We start from the raw sequence: 16,308 nt of genomic DNA, 5'->3' as shown, positions 1-16,308 counted from the left end.
TTAATTTAAGCTATGGAGGCCCATTTCCTCTTTGACTCCCTGCTCCTCCTTATAATGAAATGTGTATATATTAAATTTAGAAGTATTTGTATTGTATTTATTGTAATTTTGATGATGGTTTTCCCAGTAGAGAAAACCTGGATATAGAACTATAGCAAATTTTGGCTGAGACTCTCTGGCATCCATAATTTCACACAAAGTCTTTGAATCTGATTCTCCACTTACGTACTCTAGTTTTACATCAATGTAACTGTACTTACTTAAATGGAATCACTCCACATTTGTGCCAGTGTAAATGTGAGGAGAATCAGGCCCTTTGCTTTGGTTTGTTGGCTTAAAATGAGAATGAAAGACTGAGAGCCTGGGTCAAGAAAAATGAATGGTTGCATCTTGTATCTGTACATTGTAGATACAATGCATGTACAAAATGAATTGTTTCCTATTAAGTTTATATTCTTTGCAGAATTAAATCATCCCTTGAAACAGAATACCTCACAAAGATAAACAACTCATACTATTCAGCCAACAGAAAACTGGAACCATCAACTAGGAAAAAAATACTGTTATCCCTTTTTAACCCAAGCAGCTAGCCAATATTTGGGGTTTTGTGGGTTGTTTCCATTAGGAGAAGAAATTGATGATAGTTGGGTATTTCTTTGATGAAACCCTATTCTTTACAAAGAATGTACACAAAATCCTGTTTCCTGACCACAGTAGGAATCAAACAACACAAGGCAGTTTCTTTGCTCACAGTTCTAAGCCTCTTTCCAGCCAGCAGTCTGCCCCCAAAGCTCTCTTCGTTTTCTCTTAGGACCATTTTACCAGTGATGCTCTTATTACCTCCTGGCTCTCTGCTTGCTTTTCTCACTGCTTCTGTCTGCTTCAGACACACACAGCTCCACACAGAAATTCCTAGCTTGTACTTTTGCATTCAGTCCCCAGGGAAAATCTTCAGACTACATGGCTCAGCTCCTACTCCAGCCTTGCCATGCTGGTGTCTGATTTGAGTGGAGGGCTTCTATTGTTTCAGTTATTACCAACAAAGGGGCATTCAACTGCTCCGTTATTTAGCCTGAATGAAAGGCAACTATCATACCCATCAGTTTCAATGTTTACTGCCCGTAGGTTAAAGACACATTCCCTGAGAACCAGGCAACCTGCAGCATAACAATATTTTAATAGCAAACCTTTAAAATGGGAAATATATAACACTTTCTTACTTGTATACTGCACGATGATTCCAAATAAGTATCCCACCAAACAGAGATGATTTTGGCCAACATACTAGTTACATTATGGCCTATGCTTGGCATTGATATTGTAAGTTTGTAAGAATCTTTTATCTTTTAATCTTTCATTTGTAGTGAAACGACTTATTCTGGGGTCTAAATGCTTCCTTCCTCTTCCTCTTCTTGATGTATCACTCACCTCATAGTGACAACTAAATGTATAGCAACAGGGAACTCAAGTGTTCCTTTGGCAGATAGATAACACATCACTGAAATGCCATACAACGTTTTCCTCTCTGTCTTCCTAAGTTCTTGGTTTTATTTAAAACCATATCAGCAGGCCTCTACCAATGATATGCAGAGTAATAAACAATAGTTTAACTGATCAGTTTTATTCATTATCTAACTTAAAGTCAGACAACAAGGGAGACATTGATTACACTTTATAACTGTACCAATGGATTCTTTATCAAAAGTACATATAAGCCTAATGACCCTGTGACCTCTTGGTGCTGACTGTCAGAGGGCATAGAGGCACATAGGGTTCCAGGGCTCCCCATGGTCTGGTCTCTACATAATAGTTTGTGAAAGGGTGTCATGTAAGGTTTCTATTGAAAGCTTGTGTCACACTGATCATCATGTACATATGGATAATATGTAAGGAGTTATGTTAAGATCCACAGAAGAGACCTCTGCCACTTGAAAATAAACTAACTATGATAAATAGTAAGTTGTCATCCTCTGTGTGGACTAGCCATTAGAGGTACACATTTTGCCAGTGGATTTTACAGCTGTCTGCTGCTAAAAGAGGATTGCTCAACCTCAGAAATCCTGATTCCTATTCCAGATTCTGAGAGGAGTGTGTTTTAGGGATTACAGACCCTTCTTCTTCTGTGCTGCTCAGTCCAATCCCTTCTGCCCCTGCCCCTCCGGCTTGTCCTTGTCCCAGTCTGAGTCTCCCCCTTCCCCTTCCTCCCTCTGCTCCACATCCTAGTCCCATACTAGCAGACCCTGGGCTCCACATCCCAGTCCCCTACCCCTTGACTCCTTGTCCCAGTTCCAGTCCCCCATTGTGATGGGATCCCTGGGGTGCAGCCTGGGACTGTGGGACTGCTGTGCCCCCTTAACTCTCCAGCCTGGGCTGTCTCTCACAACACTTTGCTGGTGACAAGCAGCAAAAACCCCTGCAGATGCTGTGATCACTCAGTACAACAGCACGTGGAGCCCCACACCCAGCTAGATTGCATGAACCCTCCCAGAGCCACTTATGAATCACATAGAGTAAGACATCAGTCAAATCCCCCCAGCTCCCAGCCTTGTATCTCAAGAATATACCGTCTTGCACTGCTCAAGACTAGCCGTTCAAATTTATTAATGGTTCACTACTTCATCAATGGAAAGTGGATATACACCAGCCTTTGTAAACTTGACCAAACACTTCAGGCAAACTCACTGGTAAAGATAAACAGTTAAACAAATGTATTGACTACAAAAGGTAGATTTTAAGTGATTATAAGCAGTAAGCAAAATGTCAGAGTTAGTTACCAAAAGAAAATATAAGCACGCAGTCTAAACTCTCAATTCTATTAGACTGAGCAACATTTAGATTAAGCAGTTTTTCTCACCCCACTGGATATTGCACTCCTTAATATACAGGTTTATCCCTTAAACCTGGGCCAGTCTCCAATGTTGGAATCTTCAGTCTTCTTCTGAGTGTCTTTGTTGCTTGCAGCATAGGTGGGGGCGTGAGAAAGGGCAAGCATGTGGCCACTGTGTTCTGTTTTATACCCTTAGTCCACGTGCCTAGAGAACACAAGTCCAGTCATATCTTGTGGGCATTGCTGAGTCCCCAGGCAAGGTTGAGGAATTCCCCTGCTGTGGCCTTATGCAGATGAATTGTTGCATGTGCAGGTGAGTAATTGTAGCTCCTTGTATGCTGGACAATGGCTGGTGATTTCTGTTCAGCACCAACCCGGTGGTATCTGGGCGCTTCCCAAACCAACAGCATATTTTAGTGACAATCATACAACACATTCTCATAACTTCATATGCATTAATGATATATATATTTAGATAGAAAAATGACTTTCAGCAGATCATAACTTTTCCCCTGATACCTCACACAGCCTGCTTTATACGCAATATCACAATTATATATAAATGAGGAATATGGGGATAGAGGGAGCTCCCCCAAGGTATAGAATGTCACACCCACACCTTGTACCAGTCTCCCCCATTGCCATTCCCTTGCCCCAAGGTCTGGCTCTTCACTCCTCTGCATTCCAGACAGGCTTCTTCCTCCTTACTGCCTGGGGACCAGAAGGGGTAGCACTGAGAGCACAGGAGAGACTGTCTCCCTGCTCTCAGTTCCTGTGCCTGGCACCATATCAGCCCTACTTGCCTGGAGGAGCAATTGCAGCCTGGCCTGCAGTCAGGGGCGGCTCCAGGCACCAGCATGCCAAGCGCATGCTTGGGGCAGCAAGCCGCGGGGGGCACTCTGCCGGTCGCTGTGAGGGCGGCAGGCAGGCTGCCTTCCGCGGCATGCCTGCAGAGGGTCCGCTGGTCCCGCAGACCTCCTGCAGGCTGCTGCCGAATTCGCGGGACCGGGGACCTTCCGCAGGCAAGCTGCCGAAGGCAGCCTGCCTGCCGTGCTTGGGGCGGCAAAATGCCTAGAGCTGCCCCTGCTTGCAGTCCTAGGTTGAAGGATGCTCAGTAGAGACTGAATCTTTGGAGATTTTAGCTGCTCAAAGTCTAACTAGTCTCTACTGAGCATATGCAAACTGAAATTTTTCAGAGACTTATAAATTTGCCAAATTTGGGTGAATTTTCACAGGAACAGGAAGAGGCATATCCCCAACACTAGGTCAAGTTATCTGCCAAATGTAAACTCCTGTCTCCAAAGCATGAAGGTCTAGAACTTCTTAATGAAAGAGCTGTATGAATTTTAAATCTTTTTTTAGTCATTAGTACCACCTAAAATATATGATAGTTGTACATATGATTGTCACCCTATCATCAGTGCTTCATCATATATTGTTAATCTTTTTAGATTGTAAGCACTTTAGGGCACTATGTTTGTATAGTTCCTAGCCCTGTGCAAATATCTCTGCTTGGTGTCTCTATATACAACAGTATATAATAAAATAATAAGCATATGCTTTGTAGACTGCACTATTTTCAGCTGATTTCCAGATGCAATTCATGGTGTTGAATTTCAAGCCTACCTGGCTAGCATAATGGCAGCTTCTCTCTTCCTAGCAATAAAGATTGGCTTAAATGCTCTTGCTAACAGACTTAGCCTCTACATTTATACCTTTGTGTCTGATGGTAGAGGAACTTTTCTCTGGAATTTATTTTCCTCCACTGATCCAACAGAGTCTAAGTTTCATGACCTTCCAAATATGCAGTAAGGCCTATATGTACACTCAGGCCAGTTGTGCACAGCTGAATTTTTGAAATGGTTAAGTGGGATTTTTTAAATTAATTAGTAGACAAATGCTGTCCCAAGTCATCCCCCTTGTGGCTTGCAATGGCCCTACAGGCACCTTGCCTCAGTTTCCTTTTGAGTTCCCCCAGAGCAATCAAGTCACAGCCAAGATCTTTGAAACAATATTTTCCCTCTCCTGGGGTTAGTTTATTCAACAGCATTCAGTCCCCTTTCTGCTTACCCCTCAGATTTAAGGTAATTTAAGGTAACGATTTAAGTCCTCCTCCTTGGGACTATGTCATTAAATCCTGGCCTCCCTAGCCCATAACTTGCCCCTCAAGTATAGGGGTTACACAGCTATCCTTCCTGGGACTGTGGGCTGGTTAACTTCTTTCCTCCAGGAGGTGGCTTCAGCAGCTTTCGCTGACTGGACTTGGAGCTCCTTTTGAGTCATCCACCCAGTCACCTGAACACTACCTTAATTCTTACCAGGTGGATTTAGGTATAAAAACCCCAAACACCGATCTAGGCTTTCTGGGAGGGAGGGAAGCCTTGCCCCACCCCCTTTATACATTGGCTGATTTCTAGTAGGAATTGTGGCAGAAGTGGATTTTGAGAAGGGATTGGAAGGAGGAAGAGACAGTGATAGCTGTACTGATCAGTTCAGGAAGAACATACCATGAATAAGGGTAATGTGGAATAAAATGTGAAAATGTTTGTGTGAAAGGTGGTGGACGATGTCATTTTTAGTGGGATAGAAAAGGCTATGGAGTGAGGGAGCAATAAAATACATCAGCAAGTAAATAAGAAGTGGCAAATTATTGAGAAGCCTTGAAGATAAAGACAAGAAGCTTGAACTTGATTCAGTGATAAAGAGGGAGCCAGGGGAATATTCAAAAGAGGAATGGTCAGAGCAATGAGCACGGAAGTTGATCTTATGAGCTATGTTATGTGTGGGGCAAGTGAGGTGTTGGGGAGGCCAGTGAGAAGGTAGTTACAATAATCAAGATGGGTGGTTAGAAAGCTGAACAAATTCTAGCTTTCTCTACACAAAACCTAGTTTTCAGTAAAGGAAACATTGTTAACTATTTATAACAGTTATAATATTTTTGATAAAAAGGTGATAAAACTTTCTATTTAAAAATCTCATGAAGAATTTTGAAAAACAGCTCTGTTTCAAGTCCTTCAAAATGAAAACAACTTCAAAATTTCATTTTTTGTGTGATTTTTCTCCCCCAACAAGCTTTAACTATTGTTGATAATTGGCATTCTGGGACCAACCAAAAGAACATTGTGAACCTGATTAACAAAAAGCAGGCAGTACTAGCCCTTCAATTAAAGATACTACCTTCTACCATCTCCTACTAATGTTTTCTCCATTATCCAGCTCTTGTCTTCTCCAGACTGAGCCTTAATCAACTGGCTTTCATTCAAGCCCTGTGTACACAGGGTGACCAGATGTTCCAATATTAGGGCTTTGTCTTGTATAGGCAACTATTACCCTCCACTCCTGTCCTGATTTTTCACATTTGCTATCTGGCACAGGTGCTGGGTTCTTCCGGGCCCTGGGAGAGCTCAACCCACCTGCTCTGCCCCAGACCCTGCCCCCACCCCTTCTCCCAAGCCCTCACCCCAGCTCCACCTCTTCCTGCCCAGTTCTACCCCCTCCCCTCAGCGTATCCTGTCCACTGCTCCCCCTCCCCCCAGGGCCTCCTGCACACTGTGGAACAGCTGATTGTTGCGGCAGGAGGCCCTGGGAGGGAGAGGGAGGAATTGATTGGCCGAGCCGCCAGTGGGTGCCAGGTGCTGGGAGAAGGGGGGGAGCTGGCTGCCAGTGGGTACTAAGCCTCCACTAATTTTTTTCCATGGGTCCACTTCCGGGACTGACGTCACTGGCCAATTGCGCTAGCCCGCAGGGCCCCCCAAAGCATGGGGCCCAGAGGGCTCGTGTGCACCTAGCAGCCCTGTGGCCTGCCACAGTAGTGGTGATGGCTGGGTCCCCGTGGCCCTTTTAAATCACCCAGCCCCCTTGGCAATTGTGTACAACAGGCACTGTGAAAGTCAAAACATAGCACAATCTAGGTTTAAGGAAAATAAATGTTCAATATTATCACCATACTGATGTCACTGCCTCTCTTTCCTTGCAGCACTGAACTGAGAAACACTTAAGAAGATACAGTCTTTACTCTGTGAATCTTACAGCCTAATGTAGAAAGAAACAAGAGTGAAAGCAAACAGCATTTTAGAGAATCATCAAGGAAAACCTAGGACGAAATGGGATTTTAAAAAGATCAAGGAGCTCACTTTGTACACAGGAAGAAGGAGGCTATTCCAAGGCTAGGGAACTGTATGAAGAAGATAGTGGGAAAATGAGTTAAATGGAGCACATGGAGGTTGGAGTGGGGAAAAAAGTGGTTACTCTATACTAGCACCTTTCTCAATCCGAGAATCTGCACACAGTCCCAGAAGATATGGATGTTTCTGCTAAACTAACCAACAATTAAATAGTTAATATTAATGTTTTATCAAGAGACTTCAGAGTCACCATGCTGTTGAGCTGAATAAGAGCATTTCACACCTGTCTTAGATCTATTGGCCCTGAATCTTTTCTCATTTATATTAGTTTTACATTGGTATGACTCCATTGACTTAAATTAAGTTGCCGTACTTATGATTTTACATTTGTGTAATGAGACAGAAATTCATTGTTTCTGTCTATCTGAAAACTCAATCGGATAGCCCTGCATTTGTTTTATATTTTGATCTGTTGCAATCATAAGGTTCAGAAACTTCATTTCTTTTAAACTAAAGCATAACTTCTGCAGCAGCTGATGAGGTCAAATGAAAAATGCTGGTACTGTGTACTACTGCATACAAACTCAATCTGACCTGGGGGAGCTCTAAGGAGAGGGAATTGGTCAGAACAAAGGGGGAAAGAAGGGAGAATTAGATGAAATGTAGGCAGTGATGTAACAGTGCAGAGCATTGAAATTTAGCCTCAGAAGCTTGAACTTGAAGCAGAACAGGAGAGTAAACCATAGATACAAGGAAGGGAAAGGGAATATGATTAGAGTGACAGGATAGGAAGATAACTTTAGCATCAGTGTTTTAGATAGACTGGAGAGAGAAGGCAGAGGTAGGGAGACCAGAGAAGAGAAGGTTGCAATAACCAAGGTAAGAGTTGACCAGGATTTCAGTAGTTGGGACACCGAGAAGGTATACTCCAGTTTGCATTTTATTATTACCATTTTATAGTAGTATCTCTTTATTAGTGCCATTTCTGTTATCAATTTCTTCCATTTTCAATGAGGACTACAAGACTTGTCCAACAAACAAAAAAGAAAAGAAGAAAGGAAAAGGTAACAAAACAAAAATGGTAAAGTTTGCATTTTGATTCTATTTCACAAGTAAATGTAATTTTGACCATTGCATAACTGAATAGAAATTATTTAAGAATATTGGATAGGTGTTGCAATATTAGCCTAGACAATATCAGAATATGTACAGTTGCCTTCTTTGAGAAAGGTGTGTATGTTTGGAACTACAGTTTCTAACACACACTTTTCCAAAATTGAAATATGGGATGTAGTGCAAGGTTATTTAAAGGCATATTATACCATGTAATGTATAGTAACCTACTATAGAGTGCATAATGTCACATTATATGATGTTTTGAGAGATCATTTTTGGTTAAATAAGACACATGCAATGAAAACACTTGAATGTAATATATATTTGGATACATATTAATTTGTTTATAAATATCATGAAATATATATGTAGCTTAAAACTAGGCTTGGCATAATTCATTTTTAATGTGTTTGACAGATAATATTGATATTCATTTTTAAGCATTTTTCTCAATTGGTATTTAGTTAAATTTTCACAGTTGCGGGAAGTTATGGTGGGGTTAGACAATGTGTGTAGTCAGATGATAATTATTTAATGACAGTAGAAGCTGAGATTCAAAAAGTTAAAGATTTGTAACCATTAAAACAGAAATTGTCAATGTCAAATGTCAAAATATACGAAGTAAAGACCGTATATACTCGTTCATACGCCAAATATTTTTGGTAAAAAAGTGACGCATCAAAGAGCGGGGGTTGGCTTATAAACAGGTCTACACCAAAATTTGATGATTTTAAACTCTATGGAATAATTGAATTGAATATCTAATACATTGTCGTTTTGTTTACCTGGAGCGTCTGCAGGCATGGAGCCCCGCAGCTCCCTGTGGCTGCAGTTCACTCTTCCCAGCCAGTTCCCGTAGCTCCCATTGGCTGAGGGGCTCCATGCCTGTGAACGCTCCAGGTAAACAAAACATCCCGATCTGCCAGCGGCTTACCCTGACAGGCTGGGAGCCAGTTTTCCAACCCCTGAAATATAGGGTCGGCTCATGAAAGGATCATACAGTTTTTGCTATTTTTACTTATCCATCTTGGGGGGTTGGCTTATAAATGAACGGGCTAATGAACAAGTATATACATCGTCTTAAATCAAACTCTAAGAAGTTTTCAAACAGCATTTTTCTTACTTTGCCTATCTGTAAATTTCTGTTACTATCAATGGAAATATATTTTTTGTCAGTTTGTGAATGTATGGTGAAATTGATGTTTATCAACATTTACTGATAAAAATCTAATCCTTACAGGCCTACTTAAAACTCATAATGAAAAATACAGGTAATGTATTGTTGAAAGCAATTTCAATTTTTTTCAAGATTGTGTTAGTGCCCAGAGACCCCAATCAGGATTGGGGGCCTATTGCTTTAGGTACTGTGTAAATACATACAAACATAAGATGCCTGTCATGAAGAGTTTAAGTCTAAAAAACAGCTCAAAGGCCTAATGCAGCTCAATTAAACAGAGAAGGGTAGAGGAAATGATTACAGCATACAAACAAAGTGATTAAGGTGAGATGGGCCCATATTGTTAATTGTGTATGTGATGGGTTGCCCCACCTTAAGGTGCCACCTGATGTACAAGGATACCACTGAGCCCGCCTGTTCTGCCAGCCTGGGTCCCTTTTGCTCTGTCTTGCTGAGACAGGCTCTTAAGTCTCCTCTAGCACACACACAGGTAGGGCCACACCCAGCTGCAGAAAGACACAGACACTGAGATCAGCTCTGGGAAGACTCAGCTTAAGGGATTTGCCCCAGCACTCAGGTGCTCACCTTCCTTGGAGTGCAGATCCAAAGGTATATTGTCTTGCGTTGTATAGAAAGATGTGCACAGCGCAAGCTCATAAAAATTCACCCTCTCCCTCAATGTGAAGAAAGATATGCACAGCTTCTTGCCCGCCCCCCACCAGATACGGATTGCACAAACTGGGTTTAATAATAAACAAAAACAAGTTTATTAACTATAAAAGGTAGATTTTAAGTGATTATAAGGCAGTGGTGGGCAACCTGCGGCCCACAGGCCACACACGGCCCATCAGGGTAATCCGCTGGCGGGCCACGAGACAGTGTTTACAATGACCGTCCGCAGCTCCCAGTGGCCACAGTTCGCGGCCACCCGGTTTATAGTTTATTTATTATTATCATTAATTGCAGTAACACCTTTTTCTTCTTCTTCGAGTGACATCTCCAATGTGGAGGTTGTCAACCACCACCTTCCATCTTTTGCTGTTGCGAGAGGCACAGCATTGTAAAACTTCCACTCTTCTTTGGATACCAGCCCATCTGGCCATTTTTCCGATATAGCAGGCTTTCTTCCTCTGTGATCTTGCCTGACAGTCTGAGTGCTGGAATCAAGTCGCTCTGCGATTGATGATCAGTGTGTTCACAGAAATATGTTATTCTCCTATCTAGGATCTCAAGCAATTGTGCTATTTTTAAATTTATCCTTCTCATAATCTCATCTATAGTTCTGGTTATTCAGCTATATTATTTTTCCAATTTTCCAGTAATCGATTGTATACAGGATGCCTGGTCACCCACATCAGTGCACCCAGTACTCCATTTTACACTGTCTTGCCTGGGTACAAGGAAGTGCCGATTGCTAGTCAGATTGCAAGTCTTCTTTGCAAGTTTAATTATACTGTACAACTTTCCATGTCAGGTTGTACTAGTGGGTAGTTTCACAGGGAGGCCCCCAAATATCTTCTATGAGCAAATGTCATTGACCTGCTGGGGATCATCAGCCTTTCCAGAATCCCTTCTGGTAGGTCAATTGCATGCCACTTTGGTTAGGATTGGCTGCAGGCTTATTTAATTGCAGCCTACACTTGTCATGTCCAGTACTGTGTTTGGGCTTGGCAGTACTGCATCAGATTGTCTGCAATTGCTTATTTAACCTGTCTCCCTGGTTATATTGCAGATAGCCTTCATAGCTGACAGCTGTTCCACTATCTGCAACCATGGTTATGTTCAGTGGTAGATGCTGCTGCCCCTTGGAATAATTACCCAGGGCACCTAGGGACCCAAATCATAGACCTGTACCCCATTGTGCTAGGCACTGCATGAACACACAAAAAAAGACTGTTCCAGTCCAAAGGAATTTATAAGCTTCTGTTTCTTCTTTCTTTCTTTGTTTTTATGTATGTATGTATGTATGTATTTATGTACTTAGTATAGGATGGGGTTAGGCTGAGGAATGGCAGGAGTTGAGTAAATTGGAGCAAGAAAGTGGGATAAAATAAGGAAGGGAAAAAGAAACTGAGGAAGGAGAAATGGAAATTAGTAAAGGAAATAAGGAGAGGAAGGAAAGAATGGAAGCAAGGATAGTGAGACTGGAAACAGAGGGATTGTGAGGGAGATAGACAGGAGAAGAGGAAAAACAATGACTTAGCACACAGAAAAGAATTATTTTTGTTACAAATTGTACAAGGGGCCAGATTCTATTTTCACTCACACTAGTCAGAGTATGCTTTATTTGGGTTCCAGACAGATGCTTTTCCAAGCCAGCCTTCAAATCAATTGTAATAAATTGTAGGATTGAAGTCTATGTAGTTTAAAACTGCCTGTTCCCTACCACTTTCCAACTGTTAACATATGCCAAATAGTGGTAGACACTTATTTTATCCAAATATTCCCTCTTCCTCCTTGAAAATGGTCATAGTTCTAGGCTCTGGGCCAGATTCTGTCCTCAGTTACAGTGTTATATATCCTGACAGTGTTTAGAGTGAAGAGGGAGTCATTGAATAAATAGAATATTCACTTTCTAATTCTGGAAAAAGAGTCTAACCATTCGTTCACATGTGTGAACACTTGGGAATGTTGGCGGTAGTAGGAGGAAGCTTTAAACTACATACATTCCAATCTCACAATTTATTACACCTGATTTGAAGCTGTCTTGATAAACTAGTCAGGATTCCTGTGAAAGCCTAAACCCTTTAAAAAATATGTCAAATATCTGATTTTGCCTTCTCAGTGAAAATACATTGGCCTTCTAGTTGCCACACTTTTACTTCATGAGACATAGAAGGATATCACTCTTTACATATGTCATTACTTATACTATTGGTTCAGCTTTGATGAATTTATCTACTTCCAGTCAATAAATTAGAACTTTTGTAGTGACGCTGCTGACATCAGACCTGTCCATGAGCACTGTCGTGTGGAGAGTATAAATACATCAGTTTCACATTCATGGTATTTATGCAGATATACACCCTTTTTTTTTTTGGTAGGGTTTTTTTTTTTTTTAGTTTTTGAGCGAGAGCAAGTGCTTTCAAACCATAAGATGGAATTGATTAATTTTAACGGTATTTTTGAATAAGGTCAGCCTCACCATGGATCTGTGGATGACAAGACAGATAAAACGCGATACAACAATGCTTGAATTGGGAAGTATAGGTGTCTATGCCAAACCTTCAGTTTTCACTGCTGTCAGTTGAAAAAATAATTAAAAGATAATTGGTATATGCCATAACTTTTTTCCAAGTTTGAGTAATGAGACAGTTAATTTAAAGCTAGGATTTGTGATCCTTGATTTGTGATCTTTTAGTGGAATTACGATTAGCAAAACTCCAGTAGAAAATACATACATTTCTAAAATTGCAAGCACAAATGTTCAAATTTAAACATAAACTTTACATTCTGGTGTCCTAGTGATAATGATCTGTACTAATGCGTGAGGGACCCACGTGCCATTGCTAGTTCAGATCTCTTGTTGGGACTTTGTAGAGGCAGAGTGCTCAGTTCTTACTCTTTTGACTGATTAAATAGAATTATGGATTCCATCTACAAATCCTGATTCAGAAAAGCACTAAAGGACATACTGAAGTCCATCCCTATTCAAAAAAAGCACTTAAAATCACGTTTACGTCCCATTGACGTCAATAAGACTTAAACACATACTTAAAGTTAAGCATGTACTTAAACACAGTTCCAGAATAAAGATGTTTTAATTAACGGAGACCAGAGTCATGTTTATCCTCTGCAACTAGAAGGGTGGCCAAAGTATGCAGACCATTGAGGATAAATTTGTTTTGATTCTCAGATACAGAGAACCCATAAAACAAAGAAAACAAAACCAAACACTAAATGTAGAAATGGTAGAATATAATTTTTTTTGTTTAATCTTAAACATTTCTCTGGTTTGTATGTATTTATTTAGCTGAACATTTTTCTGTTTTGGTTCAAACTATTTACAATACAAACTCAAAAGAATCCCTCACTGTGGATGGTGATTAACATAATTAAAAATGTCATCTTTTCATAGTAATTTAGACCTTTTTCATTATCACTTCATTTCTTTCTTGCATCCGACACAAAAATGGCATGTACAGTATGACATCTAGGTGCTGTTAACCATAGGACACGTTGTCCCCCATAGCAACAGGTGTTCTCGTCTTTCCAGGGCATCTATAGCTAGGGTGAAGTGTGCTAATCATTCTTTCTTACCACCACCATATAGTAATGGTGTCACAAAAGTGTTTGGCTTGGGCTGTTGACTACAGCCTGAGTCTCAGGGTGGGGCTGTTGGTCGGAAGGAATTAGTTGTAGTGAGCCAAAAGAAGCATTAATATTTCTAGTCTATCTCCCACGTGAAAATTATTAGCCCAACACACTAAGGGCACGCAGGAGAAGAGCCCAGCCCTTCAGTCACTTCTGCTCCTTCTCACCTCCGCACATTACCCGCCCAGATGCCCCGGCATTTGTGGTTGCCCTGCGCGATGCTTGCAGAGGTGGGATGGAAGTGAGGCAAGCAGCTCGACTGACTCGTGCTCCTTACACAGGCATGAGGCTCTCTCCGGGGTTGTACTGCACAGTGTGGTTGACATGAATTGACGCAGGGTGGAGAGGGATGGTGTTTGCTTCCTTTCTTGGCAGGGGGGGAGCAGTTCAGGAGAAAGAGCTGGATTAACTAGCAGTGCGAGAGGCTGAGCTCTCCAGGTCCTCGAAGAAGCGGGCGAGTCCCATGGCTAGAAAGGGGGAAGCAGCCGCGCAAAGGAAGTGCGCAGCCTCCATTTTGGCAGAGGGAGCGAGGAGAGCCTGGCTCTCGGGGTCTTGCCGCCCTGAGCCCCGCGGACCACCCCAGGGCATTGCCTGGGGCGCCCTGCGTGTGTCACTGCAAGGCAGAGGCGCTTCCAACTGGCCCCTATCTGAGCCTCAGCTTGGCTTGAATTGGTCCCAAGTTCCCCGCAGCAGCTTCCGACAAAATGGAGGACGTTACCACCACTACCACTACCACCACCACCAGCAGCTTCTCCAGGAGCCATGGCGACTGCTGACATGGCTCCCTCCCACAGCGTGGGTGGGAGTCCTTAGTGGAGGAGACTCCTGAGTGGGACGTGGGTGTGGAGAGTCTCTGCCCCGGGGGAGGGGACTGTGCGTTCTCTCGCTCTTCTGTGGGGGAGGGTTTCCATTAGCCACACACTGTCCTTCATGGAAATGGCTCCAGCCCAGGTTCATAGCCCTGCCGGGGGGCGGGGCCCAACCAATAAGAAACTGTGGACGAGCTGTGCCCGCCTTGCCCTCGGCGAGCATGGGGTGATTACCCCCGCCCACAACTGGGGCTGTTGCCCATAAGGACACTGGACAAGGATGGGGTAGGGTAATACACTGTACTCTCCCCACCCCAGCAGTTGTCTGGATGAGTGTGGCCAGTCTTGCACCCAAACTTCGGCAAGCTACTGTCAAACAGCTACACTGGGAACTGGAGCAGAGCCCCCATCGCTTCCCAGACCCAATACCCGGGTATTAGAACTGCTGCTCCTGGTGGGCAATGAAATTCGGGTTTCTCTAACCTGATGGATCAAAGTGGGAAGAACTGTGGGCGTGGTTAGAAGAATGATTGGCAGCTTTTAGACCCAATCTGCTGCAGGGTGCTTTGATGGACGGACGGTCCGTCCAATCGGCTTGCCTACCGCTTAAGCTCATCCTCTGTGGGAGCCAATGGGCGGGTTACGGAGGCCGTTCTTCCCCAAGCTCGGTTGGCCCTGCTCCTCCTTCCCCTCGCTAGCAGCTGCGCTTAGCCCGGGACTGGACCGAGTTAGAGTTGAGGCGGCGGAGGAGTAGCGCGGAGTGCGTGTGACCGGGGGGAGGGGGAGACCCGAGCCTGTGAGCGGTGGGGAGCTGGGTAAGGTGGGGATGGGGAGTGCCGCACCCTAGGGGCGGACAGGGGGGCAGCTGGAGGCTCAGAGCTGCCCCTAGGGCGGGGATGGGAGGGGAGCTGCCGTGCCTCACAGCCACCCGGGCTAAGTGCCCCCCTGTGGCGTCGCTGCTGCCGCCTCTCGTCACAGAGCGGAGCGGGTTGGACTGGGGCAGCCCCAGTGACAATCTCGGTGTGGTGGCGGCGAAGGGGGTAAATCGGAGGCGGGCTGGGGCAGAACCGGGGGCGCAGGGGCATTTGGGGGGAGGGATGTTTCAGTTTTAGCGCCTCCTATTTTAACTCTCTCCCTCCCCCTCCGGGCCTTCGGCTGTTGTTGTGCCCCGCTTCCTCGCCCCCTCCCGCCCGCGGGTGTCTCCCTCCTTTGCCCGGCACTGCGCTCCGCGGATCCTGCTGCCGCCGCCGCTGCTCCCCTCCCGTATTGTTTGGCTGGGTGTCTCTAATGGCGGACAGGAGGCGGCAGTGCTGCTGGCCGACTGCAGGGGGGCAAACCCGAGACCCGGGGCAACTGCTTAGGGAGCGTGCGGGGCGCAAGGGCGTTATTCCAGCACAGAGGGGTAGCTACTGAGGGCTCTGTGCCCCCCGCGGCAGGGGGCTCCGCTGAGGGGCTGTTTGGGCAAGTTAGCAGATAATAAGCCCTCTTCTGCTGCCGGGCTGCCTCTTACTTGCACCTTCCCAGGAAAGGCCCCGGGGCAGATCCGTGCAATCCTTCTTCAGCGGAGAGCTGGATGTCTCTTTGGGGCGATACCCCATAACCCACTGGGAAGGCCATGTGTAGGAGTGGGGGGTGAGGGAAGTAGCGGGCAATGCAGGTAATACCTGCCCAGGCAAAGGGGAAGCTGCTGACTCCCCCGCCTCCCCAGGCCGCATGTTAACCCCCATGCCTTTCCCCTAGGCTCCAGCCCAGTTTGGTGCAGCCTTGGCAGAGACCAGAAAGGAGAGGAGCTCCATTGTGAGTGATATTTATGTATCTATTTCTGCCTCAAGTAGCCCTATCTTTGGGGAGGGGTCAACCCCCTTCTCCGTTGTGGTGTGGGGATCGGGGTGAGAGGAGGAGCGTCCGGGATAGGGTGGGGGAGATGCCTGGGTGCAGCAG

General features: G+C 44.4%; 1 protein-coding gene across 7 annotated transcripts in view; it reads left to right on the top strand.

Annotated features, from left to right (window-relative positions):
• The first annotated feature begins 15,031 nt into the window (after nucleotides 1–15,031).
• The window catches only part of ZMYM2 (zinc finger MYM-type containing 2), a 179,442-nt gene continuing 178,165 nt past the window's right edge, over nucleotides 15,032–16,308 (top strand). For 4 of the 7 annotated variants that reach the window (XM_045017911.1, XM_045017919.1, XM_045017873.1 and 1 more), the window contains exons 1-2: nucleotides 15,043–15,182; nucleotides 16,108–16,164. The gene's annotated coding sequence lies outside the window, so the exon portion shown is untranslated. Of the gene's footprint in view, nucleotides 15,183–15,356; nucleotides 15,408–16,107; nucleotides 16,165–16,308 lie in introns of those variants that run through there. The other 3 variants (XR_006579650.1, XM_045017900.1, XM_045017892.1) reach the window with 3 other exon arrangements.

The sequence above is a fragment of the Mauremys mutica genome, chromosome 1, assembly GCF_020497125.1.
Source record: "Mauremys mutica isolate MM-2020 ecotype Southern chromosome 1, ASM2049712v1, whole genome shotgun sequence".
In the NCBI taxonomy this organism is placed as follows: Eukaryota; Metazoa; Chordata; order Testudines; family Geoemydidae; genus Mauremys; species Mauremys mutica.
The sequence above is the reverse complement of the archived record's forward strand: the minus strand, read 5'-3'. Positions and strand labels throughout refer to the sequence as shown.